A 12,633-nucleotide genomic window follows, 5' to 3' on the forward strand; every position below is an offset into this window, starting at 1 on the left:
AGGGCTCAGCCCGGGCCCTTGCCGCTCGCTGCTGCCCCAGGGCACGGCTGCCAGAGGGCGGCAGCAGCAATGCCCAGGCCAGGCGGGGCTCCACGGCGCCGGGCCGGGCTGGCGCTGCCGGGGCAGCAGGCGGGGCCGGGGCCGAGCTGCGGCGGGCCGGGGAGGAGCCCGGGCTCGGGACTCACCCATGATCCTGACGGCCGCCGCTCGCAGGGGCTCCTGTGGGCTATCCAGGTAGAGCAGTGCCCGGCGCAGGTGCTCGGCCGCTCGGCTCCTGTCCTCTGCCAGCTGGAGAGAGCAACAGGAGGGAAGGGTGGGCCCGGGCTCAAGCTCCTGGGCGGGGCGCTGCCTGCGCCCATGGACGGCCTGGCCTGCCCGCACAGCCCTGAGGCGCGGCCAGCAGCCGCTGGCCAAGGGCTCCCGAAGGGAGGGGGCAGAGGGCCGGCTGCTGCCCGGGGAGCCGCGGTGCCGACCCGCAGCCCCGCCGGGCCGGGGCTCTATGGGCACCCGACTCAGGGCCACGGGAGCCTGGAGAAGAGTCCGCGCGGCCTCTGGGTGCAGCAGCGGGCACAACTGCCAGCCCCGCACACTGAGCACCGCCCTCAGGGACCTTCTCCAGGCTGAGCCTGGGGCTTCCAGGCCCTCCTTACCAGGACCTCGGTGAACTCTAACAGCTGCCCCTTCTTCACCAGCTGCTTGAGCTTCCTCCTCTTCAGGAACCTTGCCACACAAAGCAGCGTTTCCCAAGAGGCCTGGAGGGCAGCAGAGACCCAGAGATGGCCCCACGGGCCAAGGCACAGGACCCACATCGCTGTGCCAAGTCCTGCAGGAGGCTGCAGTCCATGAGGTGCCAGGGCAGGAGGCAGCCGAGCCCCCTCCCCGAGATCCACCAGCATCACACAAAACCTCACCTTTGCCACACACTGGTTCTCATCATGGCAGTGGAAGAAGAGTGGAAGGAGGCTTTGGCTCAGAATCTTTGCAAGGGGCTTTTTTCCCTCATCCACTACCAAGTCCATCACCCTGAAGAAGAGCTGAAGGGAGAGCACTTGTACATAGCTGTTGTCCTGGAGGAATGGAAGAGGATGAGGCCTTTAGAACAATTACTCCAGGCTCACCTAGGCAAAGTTTCTGGGCAGCAGCCAGTGCCTGCAAGTGGGGACACAGAGCCTTACATGGTCAAAGAGCAGCAGCAGTGCCTCAGCCAGTTTTGGGGCAGTGGTGCTGGATACCAGGATGTCTGCCTGGAGCACATTTGTGAACACATGGATGGACATGCTGACCACCTCTCCATCGGCATCACCCAGCAGCTCCAGAAGGCTCGGAGACAGACTGCACATTCTGCTGGCCTGTGTGGAACACAAGGCTGTGCTGCAAAGCCATGGAGGGCTGCACTGCCAACACTGCCCTGGCACTGCAAGCCCACCCTGCTGCTGCAGGGCCCACAAAGGCCTGACGCCAAGAACTGTGGCAGGTGAGGCAGGAGAGCTGAGAGCAGCTGCCTCAGCTCCTGAAGCCCTGCACGCCCAAGGGGCTGCTTTCCTCAGCGCAGCTTCAGCCACAGCCCCCTTCTCACCATGGCGGGATCCTTGCTGAGCACCACGAGGCCTCTGAGTGCCAGGCGACGCCGCTCCCTGCACTCCATCTGCAGGCAACTTGACATGATCTTCACAAGAGTGTGAGCACATTCCCTCAAGTCCAGGCACTCAAGGACCTGAAAGGCACAGGGCAGTGACAGGGGACCCATCCAGCAGGAGCCCAGAAGCGCACAGGGCCGGGCCCAGGCAGCAGCACAGGGCGTGGGCACCGTCCCAGGCAGCTGTGGCTGTGAGAGGGCACAGAGCTGGGAGGCAGATCAGCGAGGCAGCGCTGGCCGCCAGGCTCACCTCCACAAGGAATGCCAGCAAGGGCAGATCCCACCTTGGCTTTTCACTGCTGAGCAGCAGGAGAAGGCAATATGCGACATGGGAACACAGGGGTATCAAGTCATAACGCATCTCCCTGGCAGGGGGAAAAAAGGAGACCCTGAGGTGGGGGACAAACCTCTCCCAGGACTGACTCAGAGAGGTCTGGTCTTTCCCCCACATCCCTGGAGTGGATGTGGGTGCTCTGGGAAGTGGCCCCTTCTGGGCACTCTCCTCTCCCAGCCTTTTTCAGGCTCCTTGGCCGTCCCTCAGTGACGAGGCTCCGTGGCCCATGACCACAGGGACTGTGTGGAGCACAGGGCACAAATGCCAGGGGCAGTGGGGAGAAGGGGGTCTCACCTGGCCAGCAGACCCATGGCATAGTGCTGGGTGTCAGCACACAGCAGCGTGTCCCAGCCACACTTGCGCTCCATAGACATCACCACGTGGTCACACTGCAGCATGTAGAGCAGAACCTTCATGACCTGCACTGCAAACCTGTGTGCAGAGCAAAGGCCTGGTCACACTGGGAGCGCTGGCACTGGCCACAAGGGCATGGAAAGGACAGGAGGACTGGGACCTGTTAAGCTTGGTGGGAAGGCGGTGTTCCTCCTGGCATGCTCTCCAGAAGGTATCAACTTCCTCTGGTGGCATCTGCTGTGTAGTGATGACAATATGAAAGAGCAGTGCCACAAACAGTGGCTCAGAATAAGGGATCATGGTCTTTTTGCACTCAGGCACCTGGACAGTCACCCAGAGCACCAGAGCTGCCTGCAAAAGAAGCAGCCCAAGACAGCGCTCAGTGCCAAGGCATCCATGGGGCAGGGCCAAAGGGCAGATGCAGGAGGGGCAGCATCAGGCTTGGTGCCCCCTGAGCCTGCCCCTAGACCAGGTTTCAGCCCAGTGACTCCGGCACCGAAAGGACTGAGAGCTACTGGAGAGGCGACCTGGGGGTGAGCATGGGCCCAGAAACTCACAGCCAGGGCAAAAACGTCCCTGTCGTCCCCATCAGAGGTGCATTCGCTGTGCAGTGGCCAATCCTCCATTACACGGAGCAGTGTTGGACGCACTCTCTCCATTGTTGGTTGTGACGAGCCAATGGTTCTCCATATGATTGCAGCAGCTCTGTGGGATCAGAGCTCTGTGTCAGGGGCATCTCAGTCACAGTACCTTGCCCTGTGCAGCTGTGGGAGTGCAGGTGAAAGAGCCCCGGTGCCCTGAGGGGCAGGGGGGGAGCATTGGCAGCAGGCTTGGGAAACAGAAGGGCCCGAGGGTCCTGGACCTCTGTGCCTGTCTGGCAGAGCCCATAGCACAGGCTGTGCAGGGCCATGGGCCCTAAAGCCTGGTGAGCCCTGAGCTCTCCAGGCACGTGGGCCCCGTACCTGTCACATGTTGGGGCACAGCGCAGGAGGGTGAGCACCACGTCAGCAGGCTGTGCTTCAGCCAGCCTCACAATGTCCCTTTGCAGCCTGGCATCCACAGTGCCCTGGGACAGTAGAGTCTGGTGGATGTTTCTTACGATGGCTGGCACCTGGAGGAGGCATGGGGTAGATTTTGAGTGCTCTCCTAGGGAGCAACTTCCTCAGCTTCCCCCAAGAAGTGCTTCCCTTCCTGCCACACTGTGCTGGCCTCAAAGGCTGAGGGGGCCCAGTGACCATGCCTTGAGGGGACACACAATCCTGGCAATCCTCCAGGCCTGGCCCCAGGCTGCTTACCTGCTGCTGAGAAGGAACAGCACTCTCCTGGAAAAAATCCTTAGTGGGAGCATGAATCCCAGTGAGAGTGGGCCTGGTGAGAGTATTTGAGATGTCCTCAGTCTCTGCAGTGTTGGTGTTTATGACGGCCACATCCTCAGTCACTGCCTTGTCTGCTTTTGCCCTGTCCTCATTCATTGCAGCCTCAGAGTTTTGTGAGCACTCAGCCGAATCTGGGCTGACATCAGGCTCTGCCTGGAGCTCGGTCAGCCCTGAGTCAGGCTGGGCTGTGCCCTCAGCTGCTGTGGTGCCGCTCTTTCTCCGTCGTCGGATGCGGAGGAATTTCCGGAACACCTGCAGGAGAATAAAGGGCAGGGAAGCCAGGGATGCTCTGTGGCATGCTCCAAGCGTGGTGCTGGGCTGAGCAGGGACAGCAGGCCCAGCCCAGGTGGGGGTGGCTGCAGGTACCTTCAGGGTTTGGTGCAAGCAGCCACGGCTGGACTTCTGCTCTTGTCTCTTGTCCAGGGCTGCATCTGGCAAAGAGTGAGCACAGCCAGAGCTGAGGGGCTGCGGGAGAGCCTGGAGAAGACAGCCCAGCCCTGAGCTCACAGGCAGGGAGAGCCCCAGCATGACCCAGGGGATAGAGCACGGCCTTTGTGGGGTGTCTGTCCTGCCCCTGTTTCATCCTGTCCATGGGCATTTCCCCAGGGGATGGGATGGGATGGGATGGGATGGGATGGGATGGGATGGGATGGGATGGGATGGGATGGGATGGGATGGGATGGGATGGGATGGGGCCAAGCTGGCTGTACCCATCAGCCCTGTGGCCCAGCTCTGCTACTCACCATCCTGCAGTGTCTGGATCTGCTCTGGATCTTCAGGCTGTTGTGCTGCGGCAGCTCCAGGGCTTCTCATTTTTTTCCCCCTGAACACTTTCAACATGCCGGGGAATCTGGCTGCCATGTCAGAGTCTGTTCTTGAGGGCGCCTTAAAAAGAGATGCCTCAGGATATCGTCAAGTCAACAATTGCAGTTGTGCCCTCAAGGCACCTGCAACAGGGAAGCCTCAGGAAGGCTGCAGGACAGGAAGCCCTGCACTCTGGTCTTGAGGGCTCCTGCCACAATGACAGGAGGCTCCTCCTAAGTGATTCAAGTGGCCAAATCCCACGGTCGATGGCACTGGCCGCAGGAATGGCAGATGCCTCGGAAAAGCTCCGAGTCACAGAGTCCCGCAGTCTGGCCTCGAGCTCAGCTGCAGGAATAACGCTGCGGAAAAGCACCGGGAGAGACAGAAACGAGTGTGCTGTGTGGGGGCTCCTCACAGCACTGCTCTGTCCTGTTGTGTCCCGTTGGCTGTTCTGAGCACCCGGGCAAGCTTCTATTTCCCACGTGTCACAAAGGTCCCTTGGACACCGGGTTCCATTCCATGCAACGGTGACTGTGCTGCAGCTTGCCACCCAGGGCCGTTGCACAACTGCCACCTGCCCTGGGGCCGCCCCCAGCCCAGCCAAAGTGGCCCAGGCTGGAAGGAATCCCTGGGCCCAGGTGTCTAAGGCAGCCCCACAGGATCTCTTGGAACTGCTGGAAACATCAGCAAATGCTGCCCTGCTCTGTGGGCTCAGGGCATTTAAGAATCCTCACTTCAGGAAAGCTTTACTTCCCATTGCTCAACTCAAGTAGTTCCAAAATTTGCAAACTTCTCCAATTAATAGCCATGGCCAGAGAATGGGAATGGTTTGGATGTTTATTCCCATCTCAAAGCAGCAACTCATTTGCCTTAACATCATCCACTGGAAGTCACTTTACAAAACATAACACTACACGGAGCCAAAAAGAAGGCCATTCTTTGATTTGCAAATGGATTTTGAAGAAGGGATTATAATCTCCTAATTCTCTTAAGGACTAAAAACTGTCAAGGAATGAAAGACCACTCAGTGTTACAAGAGTAACCAGAACAAAGGAGTAGATGGCAAAAGGGCTAATCCTCTCCCAGTACAGATATCTAAGTGGCCAATAAAGTACAACTCTCCCTTCTTGTTCCATGTAGGAGAAACAGCACCAGTAAAACAAATGGTCACAGATATTCTTTCTGCCCTCCATAACCAAAGCTGTGCTAAAGCACAGATGCTGCCTCCAAACTGACTCAAATTCCAGGCCAGACCTCTCACCTTCCAGACAGCTCTTTCCCCAACATGCCCCCCAACAACCACCCCTAAACGCCCCCACAGAAGCCCTCAACTCCCCACCAGGAGCCCCAGCTGTGCCCGTCCCTCCGTAGAGCTTTCCCAGCCTCCAGCAGAGCCCCTGGTTCCCTGCATGTGCCGTGGGATGGCACTCAGGAGGATCTGCTCCAAGGCCTTCTCTGGCTTGGAGCAAAGCCAGGCTGCCAGGCCTGTAGTTCCTGGATCATCCTTGCCAGCGAGCCTTCCTGTGCACGGCTGCTCCATGGGCACATCTGCGCTCAGCTGGGACTTCTCCACTCAACCAGGGCTGCCGGGAAAGGATCCAGAGCAGCCTGGCAAGCTCTTTCTCCAGCTCCCTCTTCACTCTTGGGGGAGGTAGAACATCCCACAGGAAAGCAACTGGTGCCACAAGGAGTGGGTGGCATCAGGCAGCTCAGGACTGATGAGATGCCCCTCAGGACTGCTGTATCCTGAGGTAACACTGCTGGCCATCCCGTGTGTACCTGTAAAAGCTTCAAATCAGCCGCCCCAGCTTCCGGGGCCTCTCTTGGCCAGCACCCTGATGTGGATGCAGGGCTGCTGCCAGGCACTGCTGGGACCCAGTGGGTCAGGACCAGCTTTCTGGTGTCCACGGAGCAGCCCTGACACAGCCAGGGCCATCCCGAAAGCAGACAAATGCTCATGGGTCAGCAGAGAGGAGCAAGGAGCACTGGGCTGCTCTCAGGGTATCTCAGCATGGTGCTCCAGGGGGAGGAGCAGGCTGGCCATCCACATTCAGGGCATCCCCTGCATCAAAAGGATGGGCATTTTGTCCTTTTCATCCCTCCAGCCCATAACCAGGCCTGACATCTCCTCTTCTGGGCTGGAGTTTTTCCAGTTACAGTCAAATTCCCACCAGTTAAACCATAAAGTTTCCTTCATTGTCTGCTCTTCATGATCTTGTTGACATGCACAACAGTGGACCAAATATGGCAGGGCCTTAGACACGACTTTGGTCCTGACACACAGGCTCCTTGTCCCTCTGCTGGCCTTTAGTGTGCTCAACAAGATTGTGGAACTGCACAGTGCTGTGGAGCTGCGCCTTCAGCACAGGGACCTTTCCAGCCTGACCTGCCCTCGTTCCTCTGGGTCTGTGGGAGAGAATGGCAGCAGGGGCCAGTGTGTCCCAGGGCCCCGGATGTGCTTCAGCTCCACAGGGATGCAGGCAAAGTGAAGAAGCCAAACTGTTTATTAATGGAAGGCGAAGCAAAGGGAGGAGTGGGGAGGGAAGAAAGGGCACGGGCAGGGTCTGAGGGCTGGGGGGAGGCACGGACTTGTCAACAGGCAGGGAGAAGGCAGGAGCTATTGGAGCTTCCCATAGGCTCAGCTGTGCCAATCATCAGCTGTGCCTCAAGCTCCAGCTGGTCTCTTCTGTCTCTTCTGGCCTCTCAAGTTGCTCTCCTCTTCCATGGTGTTTTTAGGACTTTTAGGAGCAATGGTTCTTCTGAGCCACCAGATAAACGTAGTTCTGCAGATCTCTCAATGATTCTCTGCTGAACGACTATGTTCATTTGGGAAGGGCTGTCATCTCTTCTCAGGCCTTGAAGGGCTGCAAGAGAGATGAGCAGAGGCACAGTCAGAGCCTGGATCTGCAGGTAGCCAAGGAGGCCTTCCTGCCAGGGCCATACCCCCCACATCGTGCCATGGACAGGAGGCAGCAGGAGACAATGGGATCAGCCAGAAGGTGCTGGCCACAAATGTCCCCCACACAGGTCCTGTCCCTGAGACCTCTCTGTGCTTGTCCACACAGGGAAAGAAGCCTGTGGCAGCCAGGGCACGACTTGCAGTTCCCCCAGTGGCAGCCCCCGCTGTCAGCCCGCTGCCCGCACTCACCCTCATTGAGGAGCTGGAGCTCTTCCTTCCAGCCCATCGTGACCATCCCGGCCATGCCTGTGAACACAGAGCCTGTCACGGCCCCAGCGGCACAGCTCCCTGCCAGCGGCGCTGCCGGCGCTGTGGCCACACGGGCTGCTGGCCCGGCAGGGCTCAGCCCGGGCCCTTGCCGCTCGCTGCTGCCCCAGGGCACGGCTGCCAGAGGGCGGCAGCAGCAATGCCCAGGCCAGGCGGGGCTCCACGGCGCCGGGCCGGGCTGGCGCTGCCGGGGCAGCAGGCGGGGCCGGGGCCGAGCTGCGGCGGGCCGGGGAGGAGCCCGGGCTCGGGACTCACCCATGATCCTGACGGCCGCCGCTCGCAGGGGCTCCTGTGGGCTATCCAGGTAGAGCAGTGCCCGGCGCAGGTGCTCGGCCGCTCGGCTCCTGTCCTCTGCCAGCTGGAGAGAGCAACAGGAGGGAAGGGTGGGCCCGGGCTCAAGCTCCTGGGCGGGGCGCTGCCTGCGCCCATGGACGGCCTGGCCTGCCCGCACAGCCCTGAGGCGCGGCCAGCAGCCGCTGGCCAAGGGCTCCCGAAGGGAGGGGGCAGAGGGCCGGCTGCTGCCCGGGGAGCCGCGGTGCCGACCCGCAGCCCCGCCGGGCCGGGGCTCTATGGGCACCCGACTCAGGGCCACGGGAGCCTGGAGAAGAGTCCGCGCGGCCTCTGGGTGCAGCAGCGGGCACAACTGCCAGCCCCGCACACTGAGCACCGCCCTCAGGGACCTTCTCCAGGCTGAGCCTGGGGCTTCCAGGCCCTCCTTACCAGGACCTCGGTGAACTCTAACAGCTGCCCCTTCTTCACCAGCTGCTTGAGCTTCCTCCTCTTCAGGAACCTTGCCACACGAAGCAGCGTTTCCCAAGAGGCCTGGAGGGCAGCAGAGACCCAGAGATGGCCCCACGGGCCAAGGCACAGGACCCACATCGCTGTGCCAAGTCCTGCAGGAGGCTGCAGTCCATGAGGTGCCAGGGCAGGAGGCAGCCGAGCCCCCTCCCCGAGATCCACCAGCATCACACAAAACCTCACCTTTGCCACACACTGGTTCTCATCATGGCAGTGGAAGAAGAGTGGAAGGAGGCTTTGGCTCAGAATCTTTGCAAGGGGCTTTTTTCCCTCATCCACTACCAAGTCCATCACCCTGAAGAAGAGCTGAAGGGAGAGCACTTGTACATAGCTGTTGTCCTGGAGGAATGGAAGAGGATGAGGCCTTTAGAACAATTACTCCAGGCTCACCTAGGCAAAGTTTCTGGGCAGCAGCCAGTGCCTGCAAGTGGGGACACAGAGCCTTACATGGTCAAAGAGCAGCAGCAGTGCCTCAGCCAGTTTTGGGGCAGTGGTGCTGGATACCAGGATGTCTGCCTGGAGCACATTTGTGAACACATGGATGGACATGCTGACCACCTCTCCATCGGCATCACCCAGCAGCTCCAGAAGGCTCGGAGACAGACTGCACATTCTGCTGGCCTGTGTGGAACACAAGGCTGTGCTGCAAAGCCATGGAGGGCTGCACCGCCAACACTGCCCTGGCACTGCAAGCCCACCCTGCTGCTGCAGGGCCCACAAAGGCCTGACGCCAAGAACTGTGGCAGGTGAGGCAGGAGAGCTGAGAGCAGCTGCCTCAGCTCCTGAAGCCCTGCACGCCCAAGGGGCTGCTTTCCTCAGCGCAGCTTCAGCCACAGCCCCTTTCTCACCATCGCGGGATCCTTGCTGAGCACCACGAGGCCTCTGAGTGCCAGGCGACGCCGCTCCCTGCACTCCATCTGCAGGCAACTTGACATGATCTTCACAAGAGTGTGAGCACATTCCCTCAAGTCCAGGCACTCAAGGACCTGAAAGGCACAGGGCAGTGACAGGGGACCCATCCAGCAGGAGCCCAGAAGCGCACAGGGCCGGGCCCAGGCAGCAGCACAGGGCGTGGGCACCGTCCCAGGCAGCTGTGGCTGTGAGAGGGCACAGAGCTGGGAGGCAGATCAGCGAGGCAGCGCTGGCCGCCAGGCTCACCTCCACAAGGAATGCCAGCAAGGGCAGATCCCACCTTGGCTTTTCACTGCTGAGCAGCAGGAGAAGGCAATATGCGACATGGGAACACAGGGGTGTCAAGTCATAACGCATCTCCCTGGCAGGGGGAAAAAAGGAGACCCTGAGGTGGGGGACAAACCTCTCCCAGGACTGACTCAGAGAGGTCTGGTCTTTCCCCCACATCCCTGGAGTGGATGTGGGTGCTCTGGGAAGTGGCCCCTTCTGGGCACTCTCCTCTCCCAGCCTTTTTCAGGCTCCTTGGCCGTCCCTCAGTGACGAGGTTCCGTGGCCCATGACCACAGGGACTGTGTGGAGCACAGGGCACAAATGCCGGGGGCAGTGGGGAGAAGGGGGTCTCACCTGGCCAGCAGACCCATGGCATAGTGCTGGCTGTCAGCACACAGCAGCGTGTCCCAGCCACACTTGCGCTCCATAGACATCACCACGTGGTCACACTGCAGCATGTAGAGCAGAACCTTCATGACCTGCACTGCAAACCTGTGTGCAGAGCAAAGGCCTGGTCACACTGGGAGCGCTGGCACTGGCCACAAGGGCATGGAAAGGACAGGAGGACTGGGACCTGTTAAGCTTGGTGGGAAGGCGGTGTTCCTCCTGGCATGCTCTCCAGAAGGTATCAACTTCCTCTGGTGGCATCTGCTGTGTAGTGATGACAATATGAAAGAGCAGTGCCACAAACAGTTGCTCAGAATAAGGGATCATGGCCTTTTTGCACTCAGGCACCTGGACAGTCACCCAGAGCACCAGAGCTGCCTGCAAAAGAAGCAGCCCAAGACAGCGCTCAGTGCCAAGGCATCCATGGGGCAGGGCCCAAGGGCAGATGCAGGAGGGGCAGCATCAGGCTTGGTGCCCCCTGAGCCTGCCCCTAGACCAGGTTTCAGCCCAGTGACTCCGGCACCGAAAGGACTGAGAGCTACTGGAGAGGCGACCTGGGGGTGAGCATGGGCCCAGAAACTCACAGCCAGGGCAAAAACGTCCCTGTCGTCCCCATCAGAGGTGCATTCGCTGTGCAGTGGCCAATCCTCCATTACACGGAGCAGTGTTGGACGCACTCTCTCCATTGTTGGTTGTGACGAGCCAATGGTTCTCCATATGATTGCAGCAGCTCTGTGGGATCAGAGCTCTGTGTCAGGGGCATCTCAGTCACAGTACCTTGCCCTGTGCAGCTGTGGGAGTGCAGGTGAAAGAGCCCCGGTGCCCTGAGGGGCAGGGGGGGAGCATTGGCAGCAGGCTTGGGAAACAGAAGGGCCCGAGGGTCCTGGACCTCTGTGCCTGTCTGGCAGAGCCCATAGCACAGGCTGTGCAGGGCCATGGGCCCTAAAGGCTGGTGAGCCCTGAGCTCTCCAGGCACGTGGGCCCCGTACCTGTCACATGTTGGGGCACAGCGCAGGAGGGTGAGCACCACGTCAGCAGGCTGTGCTTCAGCCAGCCTCACAATGTCCCTTTGCAGCCTGGCATCCACAGTGCCCTGGGACAGTAGAGTCTGGTGGATGTTTCTTACGATGGCTGGCACCTGGAGGAGGCATGGGGTAGATTTTGAGTGCTCTCCTAGGGAGCAACTTCCTCAGCTTCCCCCAAGAAGTGCTTCCCTTCCTGCCACACTGTGCTGGCCTCAAAGGCTGAGGGGGCCCAGTGACCATGCCTTGAGGGGACACACAATCCTGGCAATCCTCCAGGCCTGGCCCCAGGCTGCTTACCTGCTGCTGAGAAGGAACAGCACTCTCCTGGAAAAAATCCTTAGTGGGAGCATGAATCCCAGTGAGAGTGGGCCTGGTGAGAGTATTTGAGATGTCCTCAGTCTCTGCAGTGTTGGTGTTTATGACGGCCACATCCTCAGTCACTGCCTTGTCTGCTTTTGCCCTGTCCTCATTCATTGCAGCCTCAGAGTTTTGTGAGCGCTCAGCCGAATCTGGGCTGACATCAGGCTCTGCCTGGAGCTCGGTCAGCCCTGAGTCAGGCTGGGCTGTGCCCTCAGCTGCTGTGGTGCCGCTCTTTCTCCGTCGTCGGATGCGCAGGAATTTCCGGAACACCTGCAGGAGAATAAAGGGCAGGGAAGCCAGGGATGCTCCGTGGCATGCTCCAAGCGTGGTGCTGGGCTGAGCAGGGACAGCAGGCCCAGCCCAGGTGGGGGTGGCTGCAGGTACCTTCAGGGTTTGGAGCAAGCAGCCACGGCTGGACTTCTGCTCTTGTCTCTTGTCCAGGGCTGCATCTGGCAAAGAGTGAGCACAGCCAGAGCTGAGGGGCTGCGGGAGAGCCTGGAGAAGACAGCCCAGCCCTGCGCTCGCAGGCAGGGAGAGCCCCAGCATGACCCAGGGGATAGAGCACGGCCTTTGTGGGGTGTCTGTCCTGCCCCTGTTTCATCCTGTCCATGGGCATTTCCCCAGGGGATGGGATGGGATGGGATGGGATGGGATGGGGCCAAGCTGGCTGTACCCATCAGCCCTGTGGCCCAGCTCTGCTACTCACCATCCTGCAGTGTCTGGATCTGCTCTGGATCTTCAGGCTGTTGTGCTGCGGCAGCTCCAGGGCTTCTCTTTTTTTTCCCCCTGAACACTTTCAACATGCCGGGGAATCTGGCTGCCATGTCAGAGTCTGTTCTTGAGGGCGCCTTAAAAAGAGATGCCTCAGGATATCGTCAAGTCAACAATTGCAGTTGTGCCCTCAAGGCACCTGCAACAGGGAAGCCTCAGGAAGGCTGCAGGACAGGAAGCCCTGCACTCTGGTCTTGAGGGCTCCTGCCACAATGACAGGAGGCTCCTCCTAAGTGATTCAAGTGGCCAAATCCCACGGTCGATGGCACTGGCCGCAGGAATGGCAGATGCCTCGGAAAAGCTCCGAGTCACAGAGTCCCGCAGTCTGGCCTCGAGCTCAGCTGCAGGAATAACGCTGCGGAAAAGCACCGGGAGAGACA

Source organism: Ammospiza caudacuta, unplaced genomic scaffold, assembly GCF_027887145.1.
Source record: "Ammospiza caudacuta isolate bAmmCau1 unplaced genomic scaffold, bAmmCau1.pri scaffold_39, whole genome shotgun sequence".
Taxonomy (NCBI): Eukaryota; Metazoa; Chordata; class Aves; order Passeriformes; family Passerellidae; genus Ammospiza; species Ammospiza caudacuta.